We start from the raw sequence: 18,098 nt of genomic DNA on the forward strand, positions 1-18,098 counted from the left end.
ATATATATATATATATATTCGGTGGGAAGGTATCCAAAAATTGAAAATAATTGAATTTCAACAAGGGTCGTTGATAGTGCTCAATCGTAAAAGCGCAAGTTATATATTTTATTATTTTTTTTATGTAAATACAGTTATATCTTGTTTTTATGTAAACACAGTCATATCTTGCTACGATGTGCAACCCGTTTCAATCAACGGTCTGCACATCGTAGTAAGATATGACTGTGTTTACATATATATATATATATATATATATATATATATATATATATATATATATATATATATATATATATATATTATAATCGGTCACTTTGCTGGGGTTCCGTGTGTGGGGGGGTGAGGTGGGTAGAACCCTAGCAAAGTGCCTGATTATAAAAATTCAAAGAGAGATCTTTTTCTGATCCGTAACACACACACTTATATATATATATATATATATATATATATATATATATATATATATATATATATATATATATATATTAATTTTATTTATACAAACATTAATGGCTACATATGTGCATACATGTTTCTGTAATCACCCACGTCGGGGGATTACGTCTTCAGGCCAAGAACCACCTTCAAAAGTCTATATATATATATATATATTTAAATAAGGGAGTAGTCACCAACAATGTGTATTTTTTAACATTATTTTATTATTCTGTGTCTTGGTTTTTCATTGAGAATTATGTTTGGATCATTGTAATAATGTTTTTAAGTCATTGAAATCGTTTTTACGCGCGTTTCAGACGGTCTGTGATGCGTCCTCGTCAGAAATTATTTTCAAATTTTTGACGAGGACGCATCAGTCGCATCACAGACCGTCTGAAACGTTGGAATTTTTTAACCCATTTTACTATAAATGTAGGTTCCCTTTGTTTGGATTTGAAACTGATGGTACCGATGTTTTTTTCTGACCTTCTGTGACACATATAAATATATGTGTGTGTGCGCGTTCGCGCGTGTACGTGTGTGCGTATATATATATAACTTCCTAGTGTTCACACATCTTTAGGCTTTTTTTCTTCTTCCCATCCCCACCTCTTGTTGCTGTGAAGTTTATATGACTGTTAGTTATATCCTCCAAGAAAGCTGTACCGTAAGGGGGGGGGGGGGTAAGTACCGAATCCAAGAGTCTCAGACCGAGCAGCAGCAGCAGCAAGTGTACGAAGAGGAAGCCAGCGATTATTCTCTCAGCGCCATTCTAACCATTCCAAAATTACTTTCTAAAAATGGCTGACATTTTCACATTGTCCCGTTGATACCAACAGCCACCGTCTCGCAGAAATCTCTGGTGAGGAAAAACGAATCTCTTTTGTGGCTTATTCTTTTATATTTCTTTTTCTTTTTCTTTGTCTTTGTCTTTCTCAAACGCCGATTTCAAACAAAATTGTCTGACAATTGTGCGAGCAAATCAAACGTGAATAGGACCAAAGTGTACGAATTTTTAAATCTATATTGAGTGAAAGAGGGAAGGAGGCAGGGCGAACATTCTTGAAGAAAGTTTGTTTTTCTTTTAGTCGGCCCGTTGCTGAGGTAGTAGCAATTAATTGCAATCGCCGCTGGGATACATGAAAAGTAAAGTTTTCGGTTCAATCGTACTATAGACACCGTTGGAATATTTCACACATTTCGTTTTTGGGATTCGCCTATTTATTCGAACGATTTGTGGTCTGAAACGGTACTCGAACATTATTTTACTGAACAACAAACACGTAGCGTGTAACACTCGACACTATTTGTTTTTTAGAACTGAATAAAACCTTTGAAATAAGTTAAAACATTTAAAAAAACATGTAAACGTTTACTTGTTTCCACTTTAAAACTCGCCTTTAAAATGACGACTTCTAGAGGTTTTCGAGTATGCTAAAAACGAATATTGCATTTAAAATTTCTGCAAATGAATAGTTTTCTAGATATTAAACAATGTAATTCCTTATGTTATAAGTGGTGGCCATTGTTGCAATGTTGCACGCGGCAGAAATATGCACGTACAACACTTATAACATAAGGAATTACATTGCTTAATATTCGGAAAAATTTATTTGCGGAAATTTTAAATGCGATATTCGTTTTCAGCATACCCGAAAACCTTCAAAAGTTGTTATTTTAAAGGCGAGTATAAAGGTGGAAAGCAGGTAAAAATTTATCAAACATGTCCAGCCAGGTAGAAGAGTAATCTTGCCTTCGATAACATTTATTTATTATATACTTGTTTTTACTACTTTTTCGTTTTGTTGTTTATCGGGAAAATTACCCGTTATTATTTAGAAACTCATCGTTAACATGGGGATGGGGGCATTTTGTAACTATTCTGTGTAACTTTCATCTAAAAATCCCATAAACAAAAGATATCGTAAAAATTGAATTTAACTTGAAATTTCGGGCATTTTTTTTTTTATTTCTTTATTTCCTTTGCTATAGACAACAAACCGTAAAGGAAACAAACAGCAAGTACCTCCCTGGATATGTTTTGTGTGTTTTTAATATATTTTAAAGCGATTTTGGATTCGAAACACAAGTAGTGCCAACTTGCTAAGTTAGAAAACCCGCAAGATGGCAAGCGTGATGGCTGTCATAGTTTAGACCCGATACTCGCTCAAAACTCGAAAATAAACAGAATAATGATAGAAATGTCACGGTAACATTTATTGAGTGGGTTTCTAGCTGTACTTTGTTTTATATATTTAAACTCGACACAATTTGTGTCTAGAATTTTTAGAAATGCTTTAAAATAAATTAAAACAAAAATCTTATCCAGGTAGGTAGAAGAGTAATTTATCTTGCCTTTGGTAACATTCATTTGTTATTTCGTTATCATTGAGGGGAGGGGTCTAAGTTTCCGAATTTACTTTTTAACATAAACTACCAAATGTTTACTTGTCGCAGCCATTGTTTTCTTTATTAAAAGTTACCGGTTCGTACATTTTAATTTCTTTAATTTTTACGTTTAAATTCGTTAAATTGCACTAGAAAAATATTGTACTCATGCAGATTACGAGCCGTGTTATTTTTAGATATGATTTTCCAGTTAAATTCAATTTTTATGCCATTTTTTGTTTGATTGTTAGGTGAAAGTACAGAATAGTTACAAAACACGGTGCTTCTTTATTATTGGAGCGAAATTCAAAATTCAAAAATCGAAATTGAGTCGAAAAAGAAATCGGAGAATTTGACTTCTAACAAGGGGAGTAATTATTAGGGCTGGGACAACAGCATATTCTTTTCATTGTTTTGACTCTCGAGTGTGTAGAGTGATGTGTGGTTGTTCTCGGTCTGTGTCGGATACATGAGAGTCAAAACAATGGAAAGAATATTCTGTTGTCATACTCCTAATAATTATATTCTGAAATATTTGGCCAATTTAACAAAACTCGATTTTCGCTCATTGTCTTCGAAAACTGTTTTCATTAATAATTAATTTTCTACCGTATCGTTTTTCGCATTTTGGATATGTTCGTTATTGCGACATGACAATCCAGTAAGTACCATTAATTTTACTTGAAATTCAATATTTTAATTTTCGAATTTAGCTCTAAAAACGAAGAAGAACCCAAAACGCCACCCCCTCTATGTTAAGAATGGGTTTCTAAATAATAACATAATCATTTCAGCACGGTCCGTATTCTGCATAAGTACCAAAAATTATATTTTTTTATGAAAGTTTATTTGTGTAAGAAAAGAAGAAAGTTGTTTTTTAGCGTGTCTTAACAATTTAAAATTGAATTAAAGTTAGATTCTGGTTTACAGACAAGAGAATTTAAGATTAAGAATTTTATCGCAGATGTTAGCGAATAGCAATCGAAATGTGACAGATATTCCAACGGACCCTATACTGAAATTAAGCCAACTTTTTCGAGTAAATCTGTAGTTTAGTGGCCTGATCATAATGCAATGAAAATGGTGTATATTGCTTTGTCGGTGCTTATTCAGGTTAGCAGCACCTCTTGGAGCAATTAAAAGTAAAGAAAATACAGAAACGCCTGTATGATGTACGTACTCGTTACAGAAGGAATATGTCATATTCCAAAAATCACATAAATCGATCAAGTAGTTTTATTTAAAACTAGGAAAATAGAAGTTTACGATTTTTAGCAATTTTACTATTAAACTGCATTGAAAGTAAGGGCAAGTTTTCACTTATCACCTTCAATTTAAGTTGTCTCCCCTTTTTAATTTCATCGGATTGATCATGGCGGACGAAAACACTACGACTTGCTTTATCGTAAAACTTGATTTTCTTTAAGAAAAAAAAACTAATTGATCAAATTATTTGATTTTTGGAATATGTTATCTTCGTTCTGTGACTGGTATGTGCATTATTACACAGACTTTTTCTTTACTTTTAAATGCCGTTATTCAAGTGCCAATCTGAATAAGCACCGTGTATCTTGTTTTTTGTTAAATATTAGTAAATGAGGAACTATTTTGAGTTAAAATCCATTTAGTATCACGTTTGAAATCTTAAGAACACAATTGAAATGTTTAAATATGCTGAAATAATCGCTAAAAAAAGAAAAAACTGCAATTTTACTCTTTTTCAATGTTTTTTTTTTACTTTTATTTATTTATTTTACAAATTTTTAAATGTCAACTTTTATTTCCAATATTTTTCCCAGAAAAAATGATCATATTTTTTTTAAGAACAGCATACGTTTATAGGAATAATATTGTTTAATGTTTATTAAAAATAATTCTAAAGACAAAGACAGAACTCGGAATACATCAGTTCTTTGGCGAAACGTAATAATTATCATTATCTCTGCTTCACAAAAATAATGAGCGCGTTGGCGCCAGCATCGGTTGATGCTACAGAAAATGGTCGAAGAGAGAAAAGGAGACCACTTTCCAGATCACGTTTTTGTTGTTGTTGTTTTTTGTTTTTTTGTTTTTTTTGTTATTATTTATTTATTTATTTATTTTTATTTATTTTTTTTTTTTTTTTTGGTAAATTATGGTACTTCTACAGTTTATCGCCGAAAATGGAGACGCCGTTTTCTATCGTTAAAATCAGAGGGAGAAATCAGTATTTTTAAATTATGACCGAAGTAGGAAATAAATAACAAAAAAATTTAAAAAATATTTTATTAAAATTATATTTTATTACGCAGACTTTTCAATAGATGTCTTTACAATTATATTTTGATATATTTTTATACAATAAATGTTTTGGACAATTATATTTTGATACATTTTTATACAATAAATGTTTTGGTTTCCAAGTGGCGCTTTTTCGCCCAGTTTAAACAATTATGAATATGTCATTTTCATTTTCTGTTTTTACTAATGTCTTTTCCATTTTCTGTTTTTACGTTTATTGAAAACTTTCCCGTTTTTATTAATTAAATCGAAACATTTCCAATTACGGATATATGTTCTTTTATTTTCTTTATTTTAATTTTTTTTCCTACTTCGACCATAGTTTAAAATATTGATTTCTCCCTTTGATTCTAATGACAGGTGCCCGAAAAAATGGCGTCTCCATTTTCGGCGATAAACTGTAGAAGTACCGTAATTATTATTTTTTTTATAATTATTTTATTTATTTACTTATTTTTGTAATTGCTATTTTCGCCCCACAAACAAGGCATAGTGCAATTTTAACGTAAGGGACCAAATTTACAGGGATACTATGCGATGAGTTGAGCAGCGATATGTCTGTTCACATTACACTCGAACTTCTGCATGTCAGGGAAGCAGGGAACCGGGGGGGGGGAATTTCAAAGTCTAGGAGCTCGAGGGAAGAAGTTATTTGAGTAGAAGACTTCCTGGCATCTAGGTGGTATTTTGCTGCTTGTTTGGGTTTAAAGGAAATACTTTCAGGCAATGTTTTTTTTGACCATTGTTATAAGGTAGTAAAGAAGGTTTCTTGTAATTATTGAAGGAAACAAGTTTAGTCTTAGCAGCATTGAATGTGACCATCCATTTTTGTCCCCATTCCACTACAGATTGGAGGTCTTCCTCTAGTGTTTCTGCTATTTCCTTAGATATGTGTTCATTTGTTTTCCCCTCGTGCCTGTTATAGAGCGTGGTGTCATCAGCAAATATACCCATCTCAGAGACAATTTATCAGGGAGGTAATTTATGAATATTATGGAATAATAAAGGTCTCAGGATAGATGTTTAGACATTGTTTAGATGTACGACCGTCGAAGACACATGGACTCTTCTTTTACTTGGGAAGGATTTAATTACGTTATGTATTCTTCCAGTGATACCATATCATCTGATTTTCCTTAGAAGACCGTCATGGCAAATCCTGTCAAAAGCCTTAGATTTATCGAGAGCTACCGCTCTACTCTCCCCTGCTTTGTCCAATTGTATAAATCACCAACAATTGACGCATTATAAGCCACGTCATCATTTTGTGTCTACCGTAAAAATGTGCATGCTTTTTACGGAAGCCGTTAAACGCTTTAATTGAGTCAGAGGAAGCAGCGTTTTTATGGGGGGGGGGTGATATGGTTTACACTAATTTTATTAATTAGAAACCTCCGTACATTTTTTTTTTAAATAGGCGCTAAAATCAAGCTCCCGACCACAGAAATAAACATATTTTAACAATTCAAATAATTTCAAGTTCTAGTTGAATTTGGCATTTTATAATTGCAAAATAGTCATTTTTATATCATATGAAAATATTTTTTTTTAATTGGGAAAACTTAATCTAAAGTCTATATTAAAAACTTAGGCAAAGCCAAAACGGAAATAGGGAATAAGTATTTTTTCACAGAGTCTCTCTTTAAAAATCAATACGAAATTTTCACCGATTATTAAGTGAAGAATAAACTTTGTAATGGTGTACTTTTTTTTCATAATCGATATTTATACATATTTTATTTACCTACAATCCTCCTTCTTTATTTGTGTTTACAAATATGCTTAAAACTGAACCAAATGTATTGTACTGTGGATAGGGTGAAGATTGTAAATAAAATAAACAAAAAACTGCACGTATCAGATTTTAAGATTGAAAATCCGAATTTTAAGTGTGCACGTATCAGATTTTAAGATTCAAAATCCGAATTTTAAGTGTGCACGTATCAGATTTTAAGATTCAAAATCCGAATTTTAGAATGTGTTTGATTTTTCATCTTTTGTGTTTTGAAATGTAAAATTCGTTGAATATGTTAATAGTAATTATTATCTTTCAGATTAGCAAAACAAAAATGATATATTTTCATTATTTTTACGAAAACACTGCTTTTAAATCTTTGAAAAATAAATTAATAATTCTCTTAGTGAGCCCAATATTGCTAATATATATTAAATAGGAAATGCTTTGAAGAATTTACACAAAAAATCGAAAAGTAACTGCGTATTTTGCTAAAAATACGATAATTCCTTTTTGCAATATGTTGTTACTTGATATTAACTCACCTATGGTAGACCAAACGGGCCTGCACAGTTGTTATCTCCCCTTTTCTTTGCTGTGACTTGTGCTTGCGCTGGATGTATTTTAAAGTGTGAGGGACTTTTGCATTTACCACACTCTCTCGTCCACAAACACTTGGTCCTGATGGCAAGACAGGGTCAAGACGACCAAGCGTGATACTAGATTCAGAACACATATGGCCCCTAGGCTTCATATATATATATATATATATATATATATATATATATATATATATATACGAGCAAACAGTTAATAAAACATGTTAAAAAACACTTTGAAATGAGTTGAAAACATATTTAATCTGAAAAGGAAACACTAGATAAGTGAATAGTCCTTAATCCGCGGAGTTTCGAAGAAATACTTTCCTTCTCATCAGAGGGTAGGAATTAGCAAAATGCGGGATCGGATTTTGCATGCAAAAGTATTTGATGAAACAACAAGTCAAAGATCTTACTTGAAAACAAAAAAAGTGGAGCAGAGGGAATATGGTGAAGAAAAAGGTGATTACACATGAATGGATAGTCTGGTGGAAGATAAATAATCCAGTGATATAGCTTATGAAAAGTACATGGACATTTACCGGGCTAAATGAACTTATTTAGTCCTATCAAGGCTACCGTAGTTGCTTCTAAACTATCATTTAATTTTGGTATTTTTAATTTCGCCACACGAAATCTATATACTGAGATAAAAGATGACATTGTTTGAAATTCAGGCACTTATGTTATAATATTTTTGCATATTCTTATTAAAAAAATCATTCTAATTCTTATTTAGACAAAAAAAATTAATTGGTTAAAAAACCTTTTTTCCATTGAGAGAAAAACGGCGGTGAATGGTGTTTTTGTTTGTTTGTTTGTTTGTTTGTTTGTTTGTTTGTTTTTTTAGAGGGCGGGGGTAAAATTTAAAATTCTATTCAAAATATAATTAAAAATTTTATATCATTCTATTTATATGATAAAATTTGAGCTTTTATCTTTCTGGAAAAAAAGTTGCTCAAGAATAATGAATTTTAATAGATTTTAATTTGTTTAAAAAAAACAACTTGGTTTTTCTTCCAGTTTTTGGCCATGCCTGTAAAACCTTCATGTCGTGGAATATTGGAATTTTATTCTATTTAAGTCTTTTAAAAATTAATTATTTTTTAAGAATTCTGTTTTTTTTTTTTTTTGTAATTTAACTAATTATAATATATATTATCGAAAAAAAACCTTCATTCTTTTCAAACATAATGAAATTGATTTTATGTCAATTTACAACTTCAAGGTAAGTGAAATAAATAATGTGTTTATATATGTGTGTGTGTGTGTGTGTGTGTGTGTGTGTGTGTGTGTGTGTGTGTGTGTGTGTTCTGTCTGCACAAATAATTAACAAGAACACGAAAGTAAAGTATATATTAGGCAGAAAAGTTATATACATATTTACATGTCTTCAGATATACTTCAGTTGGAGATATTCCGACAGGTGGACTGTTGCATGTATTACTGGAGGCAACATAAGTGTCTTGCCTCTTTGGAGTTATTGCAAGACTCCCCCGGTATTGGTGATTGATACCTTTATATATCTCACTCACCCACCTATGTTAATTAGTGGGCGTCTCCACAACACCTCCCTCCCAAGAGTTAAAGTTGTGTAGATTTCAATATCTTTTTGTCTTAAGGTTCATTATAATTGGTTCTGTAAACTTTCTTTTCCTTCCCGATCTTCTCGGTTCGGGCATGGTTTGTGGTGGTTCGGTATCAAACGCTTCGTATAGTATACCAATTGGATCTGCCTTTTCATCAGGTTTGTCATGTTCGTTGTCTTTTATATGATGTTTTCTCAATTGATTTTGATGTCTTTTGTGTATCCGTTTTGGACCTTTTATCATGTAGACCAAGTCGCCGATACATTTATCTACCGTACCAAACTCCCAATATGAAATATTATTTTTCATACATTTTAAATATACACGATCACCAGGTTTAAACCCTTTACGTGATATGTGCGTAGTTTGGTATTAATTTATCAAATGGAGATTTTATTGTTCTAGCAAACATTAATTCTGCTGGCGATAATTTGACGGTGTATTTGGGTTCTTAGTTATCCTGTATATTTGCAGGAATTGTTGTAATGCTTTATCCGTCGAAGTCCCTATTGATTTCCTAAGTGCACGCTTTATCGTGTCTACGAACCTTTCCGCTAGTTCATTTGATCAAGGTTGGAACGGTGTTGTAGTTATATGCTTTACCTGAAAAGTGTCACAAAAGTCCTTGAAATCATTCGATGTAAATTGTGTTCCGTTATATGTAACTATAATGTCTGGCACACCAAAACGTGCAAATATTTCATACAGAAAACTTATTGTGTTATGTGTCGTCGGGTTTTTGAAACGCTTTACTTCAGGCCATCTGGAAAAAACTATCTACTATGATTAGGTAGTATTGTCCTTCGGTCGGTCCAGCAAAGTCTATATGAATGCGTGACCATGGATGGTCAGTTTTTTTTTTTAAGGTTTATTGACTATCGGTGGTGCCTTTGCGGCTAACGCACAACCTTTACACTTGTTTACTGTTAGTGCAATATCCACATCCATGTTACGCCATTAAACGTAACCCCGCATAAGTGCCTTCATCCTATTTATACCCGGGTGTCCTGTATGAAAATCACGTAAGATCTTTTTCTGCAAGGTTTTCGGGATAACAACTCTTTCACTATATAATAAAACATCATTGCATACGGAAAATATGCTTTGCGTTTTTTCCCTTAATTTTTCCCTTATTTTTTTCTTTATGTCTGTGATGACTTCGTCATTTTCAGCCTCCCTTTTTATATCGGTTAACGTGACTGGTAATTCTTTTATTATATTCGCCACCATGTTTTTCCTCATACTTGGAACGTATAGTTGCAATTACTGACTCTTCAAGGGTTTCCTCCATTTTCGGTATAAGCCTTGACAGGCCATCCGCATGACCGAACCTAGATGTTTCATTTGAAAATCATAATTTAGCAAGATCATACCCCAACAGAGTAGGCGATTTGCCGTATATACTGGCAAGCCCTTTTTTTGAGCCGAAGATTGTCACTAAGGGCTTGTGATCTGCTTCCAGTATAAAGTGTCTCCCGTACAGTTAACGGTGGAATTTCGTCACCGCGAAAATAATGCTTAACCCCTCTTTTTCTGTTTGAGAGTAAGCCGTTTCTGCCGGAAATAGTGTCCTTGAGGCGTGAGCTATAGGTTTCTTCGATCCATCTATCAGGATATGCTGTATACATGCTCCTATACGATACGAACTCGCGTCACTCGCAACACTTTCTAATTTTGGGTCGTAATAGGTTAAAAATAGATCGGACGTCAGCATCTTTTTAATTTTCTCAAATGCATCTTAACACTCTTTTGTCCATATCCATGGTGTTTCTTTCTTTAATAACTCGTTAAGCGGAGCTCTTAGGTCGTGCATTCCTTTGATAAATACTTGGTAGTAGTTTGCGAGACCTAAGAAACTCTGTAGAGTCGTCACGTTATGTGGTGCCGGCATGTTTTTTAATTGCTGTCGACCGTCTTTATCTATTATTTGCGCTAAATATTTGATTTCATCTAACCAAAATTCGCATTTGTTTTCTTTCACCTTGAATCCGTATTCGTTTATTCTTGTGAATACTTCTTTTATATGCTATTGGTGTTCCCTTTGGTGTTCCCTTATGGACGCGCTCCTGATGATTATGTCATCCAGGTATGCACAAGCACAATCTATTCCATTCAGCATTGTATCCATTGCTTGTTGGAAAATCGCCGGCGCAACTTTAATCCCGAATGGTAGATAGTTGTATTTGAACAACCCTTTGAGCGTGTTAATGCATAATATCTTTGAGCATTCTTCTTCCATCAGAATTTGTAAATAGGCGTCAGACAAATCTATTTTTGAAAAACTTTTGCCACCATTTAATCTGGCAAATATCTCCTCGGGGCTTGGTAAAGGGTAGTGGTGGTCTTTTAATTTATCGTTTAGGTCCGTAGAAAAGTCTGCACAGACTCAAATTTGTTCTGACTTTTTTTTTACGTACACCGTACGGGCTGCCCAGATGCTAGTTTCGATTTTCGATAAAATGCCTGTTTTTTTCGAGTCTATCTAGCTCGCTATTTATTTTGTCTAAACCGGCGAACGGTACGTTCCGTTTTTTCTTAAACACCGGTGTTGTATCCTTTTTTTAGCTTGAAAAAAGCCTTAAATTTATTGCATCTTCCCAGTCCAGTGGTAAATGTTTCTGGGAATTTCTTTTTTTAGATCGTTTTCTGATGTTGGGGTGCAACTGGTTATTTTTCTACAAAAAGCGTTCATTGGTTTATCTCAAAGATTGAATTTTTCAATCCAGTCAATTCCCAATAAGTTCTTACTTTCTTTAATTATGAAGATTTTCAATTTCTTCGTCGTGCCATTTAAATTAATGGGCAGGATGACCTCGCCTTCGAATTTTATTTCGTCTCCTGTCACTGTTCGTGCACATTAACTTGACTTTTGAAGAGTCGGTTTACCCAGCTTTTTCCAAGTGTTGACTTTTATTAACGACAAATCCGATCCAGAGTGAAGCTGAAATTTCACTTCTTTGTCGAAAATGTTTACTGATACATATTTTCGTAAATTATTTTTCCCTTTGTTGTTTGTTCTCATTCGGTGTACTCTAATTTTGTTCTGTAGCAAACACTCTTATGTCTAACTTTATCGCAATTGTAGCACCTGATATTTTTGTAAGGACAATCCTTTTCCAAATGTTTTTCATCACATCTTCTGCCATTATTACCTGATACTGTCTTTTTATAATTCCTTTGATTATTATCGTAATTTCGTTTTCTGTAGTTATTATATTAACTATTATCGTAATTTCGTTTTCTGTAGTTATTATAATTTGAGTATTTATAATTTGAGTATTTTTTTGAATTTTGTACTAGTCTCAAAATTTCTTTATCCTGAGTTTCTGAAAGGTTTTTTAATCTTCCTAATGTACGCCACTCCTGCTTCTTCTATATCCCTGGAATCTTTTTTAGTGATACTGACCTTTGGCAATCTTCTGCTAATTTCTGCAATGTTAGACCTTGTTCTGTCTCTAATTTTGAGAGAACGCATTTTCGGATCACTGAATTTTTTTGTGGATACTAGCCCCTGTGCAAAGATTAAGCATTTGAAATCATCCACCGTGAGTTCCGATAATTTGAAGTTGTCGCAGTTTTTGTTTACTACTGACGCGTATGTCAGGTAGTCCTGCTCATCAGTTTTCTTAAGATTCATACATGACCATCTCTTGTGGAAAAGAGACATGTTCGGTCTGAATAACTTCTTAAGAAGCTTTACGGTCTCAGCGAAATCTAACTAATTCGTTTGCAATGTTCACTGGTACCAAGCTTTCGAAGTATTAAACTTACTTTCTTTCCATTTGGCCAGTTTTCGCAGTCTGTTCCGAAAATATCTTCATACCTCTTGAAGTATGCATCAAAAGTTTTATCCTCTTCTGGTAGGTATGTGAACACATCTATGCTGTTAACAATTGTTGTGTTGGAGAAGGTTGTATTACTTTCTTGTATGGAATTAGCTGTTAATCTTTCTAACAGTTCTTTCTGTTCAAGTAGCATCTGCGCGAATCTTTCTTCCTGCCTTTCTAGACATTTTATGAGTCGTTCATTTTGTCTTTTGTCTCTTTCTGCGTGTAGCGCTTGCTGTCCTTTTTGTAGGATCTGCTGATTCTGCACGAACTGTGCCATTATTTTAGCAAATTCCTCCATCTTGTTTTTTTATTCAAAGATTAGAAAAATCAGTCTATTTTACTAATTCACTTTTTACAATAACTACGAACAACTGTTTTTAAGTTCGCTGTGTGTGTGTGTGTGTGTGTGTGTGTGTGTGTGTGTGTGTGTGTGTGTGTGTGTGTGTGTGTGTGTGAGAACCGAATTCTATCGATATATTATTTTTGCGTTGAACCTTTCTTTTTTCCTTTTTCTATTGAGGGATTAAAAAAAATGTATTTTTTTTTCTCTTAATCCGTTAAGTTTTGATTATGTACAAGAATTCTTTTTTAAAAAAAAATCCTTTCTTGGTACAGCTGAAAAAAAATATCATTTTTCTCCTTCAAGAAATTTGCAATTCACGGTGTAGTAGCGAAAACATCTATTTTTTTCTTTGACTTTCATAGTCACTTTGAAATGGTTATTGGTATTTTGCTTTCAAGTATCCAGTGTTCGAATATCTTGTTCGACAATTTTTTAGTTATTTTCGTTTGTTTTTCTTTTTTTTTTTTTTTTTTTTTTTTGACAGTGATAACTTTCCTCGTAAATTATTTTTTGAATACTGTTATTGTGTCTAACAGTGAATTCCCGAGTAAATCTTTTTCAAAGTCCTCGGTGTTACTGTTGTGTTCAACAGTAGATTTTTTTTTCTTTGAGTACGTTATTTTTTTTTCAGTCTTTCTCGAGTAAGTATTTTTCGTACACCACTGTTGTGTTTAGTAGCGGATTTCCCCGCGTAAGCCTTTTTTTCGAATTCTCGACGCCACTGTTGTGTTTAATAGTGGATTTTATCCTGCGTAAGTCTTTTTTCGAATTCTCGACGCCACTGTTGTGTTTAACAGTGGATTTTATCCCGCGTAAGCCTTTTTTCAAATTCCCATCGCCACTGTTGTGTCTGCACAAATAATTAACAAGAACATGGAAAGTAAAGGTATAACAATAATATATTAGGCAAAAAAGTTATATACATATTTACATATCTTCCGATATACTTCAGTTGCAGATATTCTGGCAGGTGGCGTGTTGCATGTCTTACTGGAGGCAACATAGGCGTCTTGCCTATTTGGCGGTCATTGCAGAACTCCCCCGGTATTGATGATTGATACCTTTATATATCTCACTCACCCACCTATGTTAATTATTGGGCGTCTCGCCAACAATATACCAGTATGGGTACCCGGCGTTGCCCGGGTGCTTAGAGGTGTGTGTTGAGCAAAAAAAAAAGTGGTAGTAGGAAGGCAGGCTTGAACCCGTATCGCGAACGAGAAAAAGAACGCGAAAAAAAACGTGACGTCTTTGCTGTTACGAACACCACCAAACCGTTTAAATTAAGGCTAGAAAATCGAAAAGAGTGGAAGACTTTCTAAAATATTGGTGAAAAAAGCGACCCCCCTGTAGAAAAGTGCCCAGGTGAGGATGAAGATGTTAATGTTTTTAGCCAATTTTTCGATATTTGTCGTCTGAAGGGTCGAGCTTACAAACGATGCTGATCTTGCGAAAATCCGTCGCCTCTGTAGATGGTTTTAGGCAGACGTGCAAACATACTTACATATATACATTTATATATTGGTAGCTCAAATTTTCGACCCAAACCGATTAAAAGGCTTGCCCTATCTCTGATTACTCTTTATGTAAAATTTCAAATGTTTAGACCAGAAATATTCTGAGTAATTTGGTAGAGACCGCAAGGTCAATTTTTTTAAACTTTGACCCCTATTATGACCCCTGAAAATTTATTCTTTTGGGCTCAAATCAAGTTTTTAAGTTAGATCCATGTCCGATAAACCTATATCTAAAATTTCATGTATTCATACCCAAAATTGGCGGAGGAGTTTGGTAGACTCCTCAAAGGTCAAATCGTTGAACTTTGACCCCTTAACAGCCAAATTTCTGGCCGAAAACTGATTACAAAGATTTTCCCAAATCTCCATACTCTGTATATCAAATTTCGAGTCTGTAGACTGAAAATTGACAGTTATTGTGTAGGGAAATGTACACAACAGACAGACACTTTCACTTATATATATATATATATATATATATATATATATATATATATATATATATATATATATATATATATATATATATATACTTGCATTTCGGCCCAGTGTTGCCCGGGTATTTGGAGGTGTACGCTGAGCAAAAAAAAACAAAACGGTCAATTTTTTTAACTTTGATCCCTATTATGACCCCTTAACATTTATTGTTTTGGACTCAAATCAAATTATTAAGTTACATCCATGTCGAAGGAAGCTATATCTAAAATTTCAAGTATTTAGACCCTAAATTGTCGGAGGAGTTTGGTAGAGTTCTCAAATGTCAAATCGTTAAACTTTGACCCCTTAACAGCCAAATTTCTGGCCGAAAACCGATCACATAGATTTTTCCAAATTTCAGTACTCTGTATATCAAATTTCGAGTCTGTAGACTGAAAATTGACAGAGTTATTGCGTAGGGAAATGTACACAGACACACAGATACACAGATACACAGGCACGTTCGCTTTTATAGATATATAGATATATAATAATTATTTTTTAATTATTTAAACTTTTCAGATTTATAAAATGTTGCAATTTTTATGGCCTAAATTTATTTTATTAAGTTTTCGTAAGATGAAATATGAGGGTGGGGGTGTAACACCTAAAACAATATTTCCCCTCACATATTTAATAAAAACTGCTTTTAAAATATGTTAATGTAAAATTGAATACGTATCGAAAATTCCATGTAAATCTAACCATTAGTTGATTTTTGCTAGATTTTTTTTTAACACTGGTGTGTTTGCGGCTTCAAAACGATCACGATATAGAGAAGGTTATTTTCAAGTGTCGGTAATGTAAACACGATTTTCGTCTTGCATTTACATTGTTTTCGTATTACTGTAAAAGTCTATCACTTCTGCATATCAGTGACATAAGGCGAATGTGTTTATTTTAGATTCAAGAACCGGCGACAGATGTCACTTGTCAGCCAAAGAACAAGGGTCGATAACTCTTCCTTTTTTAAAAGTGCGTGCAAATTAAAATTATATTTTGCTATATTTTTATACAATCTTTCTGTACAAAAAATTTATATTCTTAAACCTCCATACATGTTTCATGTTTTTAAATTACATTCTGCCACATTTTCATACAACCTTACCATAAAAAAAATAAATAATTCTAAAAACAATCTATGAATGTTTCACGTTTTTATCAAATTTATTTTATTTTCAATTATGAATAACTCGCTCAAAAATATATATATTAACACATTAAAATTATATTTTGATACATTTTTTATACAATAAATGTTTTGATTTTCATAGTTCGTGTTATTTCTTTTTGTTTTGTTGTTATGTATTTTTTTGCGCTATCGTAAACACTTGTTTCTATTTAAGGTTCACATAATGACCGCTAAACGTAAGTTCTCTTTAGAAGAATAAGGGGCGATAACTCGTCTCTGTTGCTAATATGTCACTGACATGCAGAAGTGTAAACATTTTTTTAAAATATTCCTAGTTTATTTAAAGCTTCTTCTTTTAAATGGTATAAAAGTTATGATGATAATATCACATTTATACCGTTACATCGTGTTAAATATAGGGGTTAAATCTGTGGCGCGCGTTGAAGGTACCTAACACATAACAAAACGAAAATATCATATTCCAAAAATCATATAAATTGATCAAGTAGTTTTATTTTTATAAAGAAAACATTTTAAAGTGATTCATGGGAATTCGTAGACATTGCATGTTTTGAATTATTGATGAGTTATTTTCCTTGTTCTTTTTTTTAGATTTGTTTTTCAAAATGGCAGTCGAGACAGTCCTCGAATACTCAGAAAATTTGATCAATTTAAAAATGATTTTTAGAATATATTTTCGTTTCGCCACGGTTATGTACATCATATAGATTTTTCTTTATTTTTGTTTTCTTGTTTTTTTTAACATAGGGGGAATTCTGCATAAAAACCGTTACTCTTCTACCTATCTGGATGCGTTTCTTTTTTATTTTAACTTAAAAAAAAAGTACTGTCAAGTCTGTTGAATTAGAACGAGAAAATGGTAATCTTATTACAGCCATATGAAACCTCGATAATAGCTTTAAAAATCGAAACTTAAACAGAAATACATCCAATAACTGTCACGAAAATTTAATGTTGCTCTTTACCTTTTTTTCCTTTCTTTCTTTTTTCTCTTGCGTCTTTTTCTTGTCTTTGTCTTTTAAACTCTTTATCAATATGTGTAAGGATGATAGTGGTGGTGATGAGATATACAAGAGGGCAACTTAAGTTGTACATTTTCTGACCACAAAAAAATTCTAGTCAACTTAAAAGCATTTTTATAACTGAATTATCCTGATTAAATTTGAAACCCTATTTTAGCATGGATATGTGAAATTCACACTCCCCTACTGCTTGAACCTATACACAAGCATGTTTAAGATTTAGTGCGGGCCATCACACACATGTAGGGGAATAAATAAGAGCACCGGATTACCGGTGTAGGGTAAGGAGTGAGGTCCCTTGAGAAGAGAAGAGGAGAGTCCGTACACATGAGGCACGGACGCAAAAAGTTCTTCTAAAAGACAATGTTGGACAGGCAGAGTACAACTCTAGAATACAGTCCTCACTCCTCCCGTAAACCCCACTATTAAAGTGAGTAATCTTTTTACCTTAATGTTCTGAATTGCAGTGTTGTCATGTTTTCATGTTTGTTAATAAATTCTTGTCGTTTATACTTGTTATACGTTTAGTAATTATTAAAGCTGGTCGGTAGTTTTGGGACTTGGAAGAACCTAAACCCGTACCAACACACACATACGAATACTATTCTTTCTAGTCTTTAATTACTTTCCTCTCGATTTTTAACCCCCATCCTTTCACATTTATTCCTATATCTCAACACACTCAAATCCGCACCCCTATTGGGTCTTATTTACGTACATGGAA

At 33.0% G+C, this 18,098-nt stretch overlaps 1 protein-coding gene across 4 annotated transcripts in view; it reads left to right on the top strand.

Moving 5' to 3' along the window:
- The first annotated feature begins 1,022 nt into the window (after positions 1 to 1,022).
- LOC145245760 (uncharacterized) overlaps positions 1,023 to 18,098 on the top strand; it is a 66,008-nt gene continuing 48,932 nt past the window's right edge. The window contains exon 1 of one of the 4 annotated variants that reach the window (XM_080107363.1): positions 1,023 to 1,303. The gene's annotated coding sequence lies outside the window, so the exon portion shown is untranslated. Of the gene's footprint in view, positions 1,304 to 3,265; positions 3,491 to 17,671; positions 17,805 to 18,098 lie in introns of those variants that run through there. The other 3 variants (XM_080107366.1, XM_080107365.1, XM_080107364.1) reach the window with 3 other exon arrangements.

This window comes from Euprymna scolopes, chromosome 23, assembly GCF_053919585.1.
Source record: "Euprymna scolopes isolate OS-2025 chromosome 23, ASM5391958v1, whole genome shotgun sequence".
NCBI lineage: Eukaryota > Metazoa > Mollusca > Cephalopoda > Sepiida > Sepiolidae > Euprymna > Euprymna scolopes.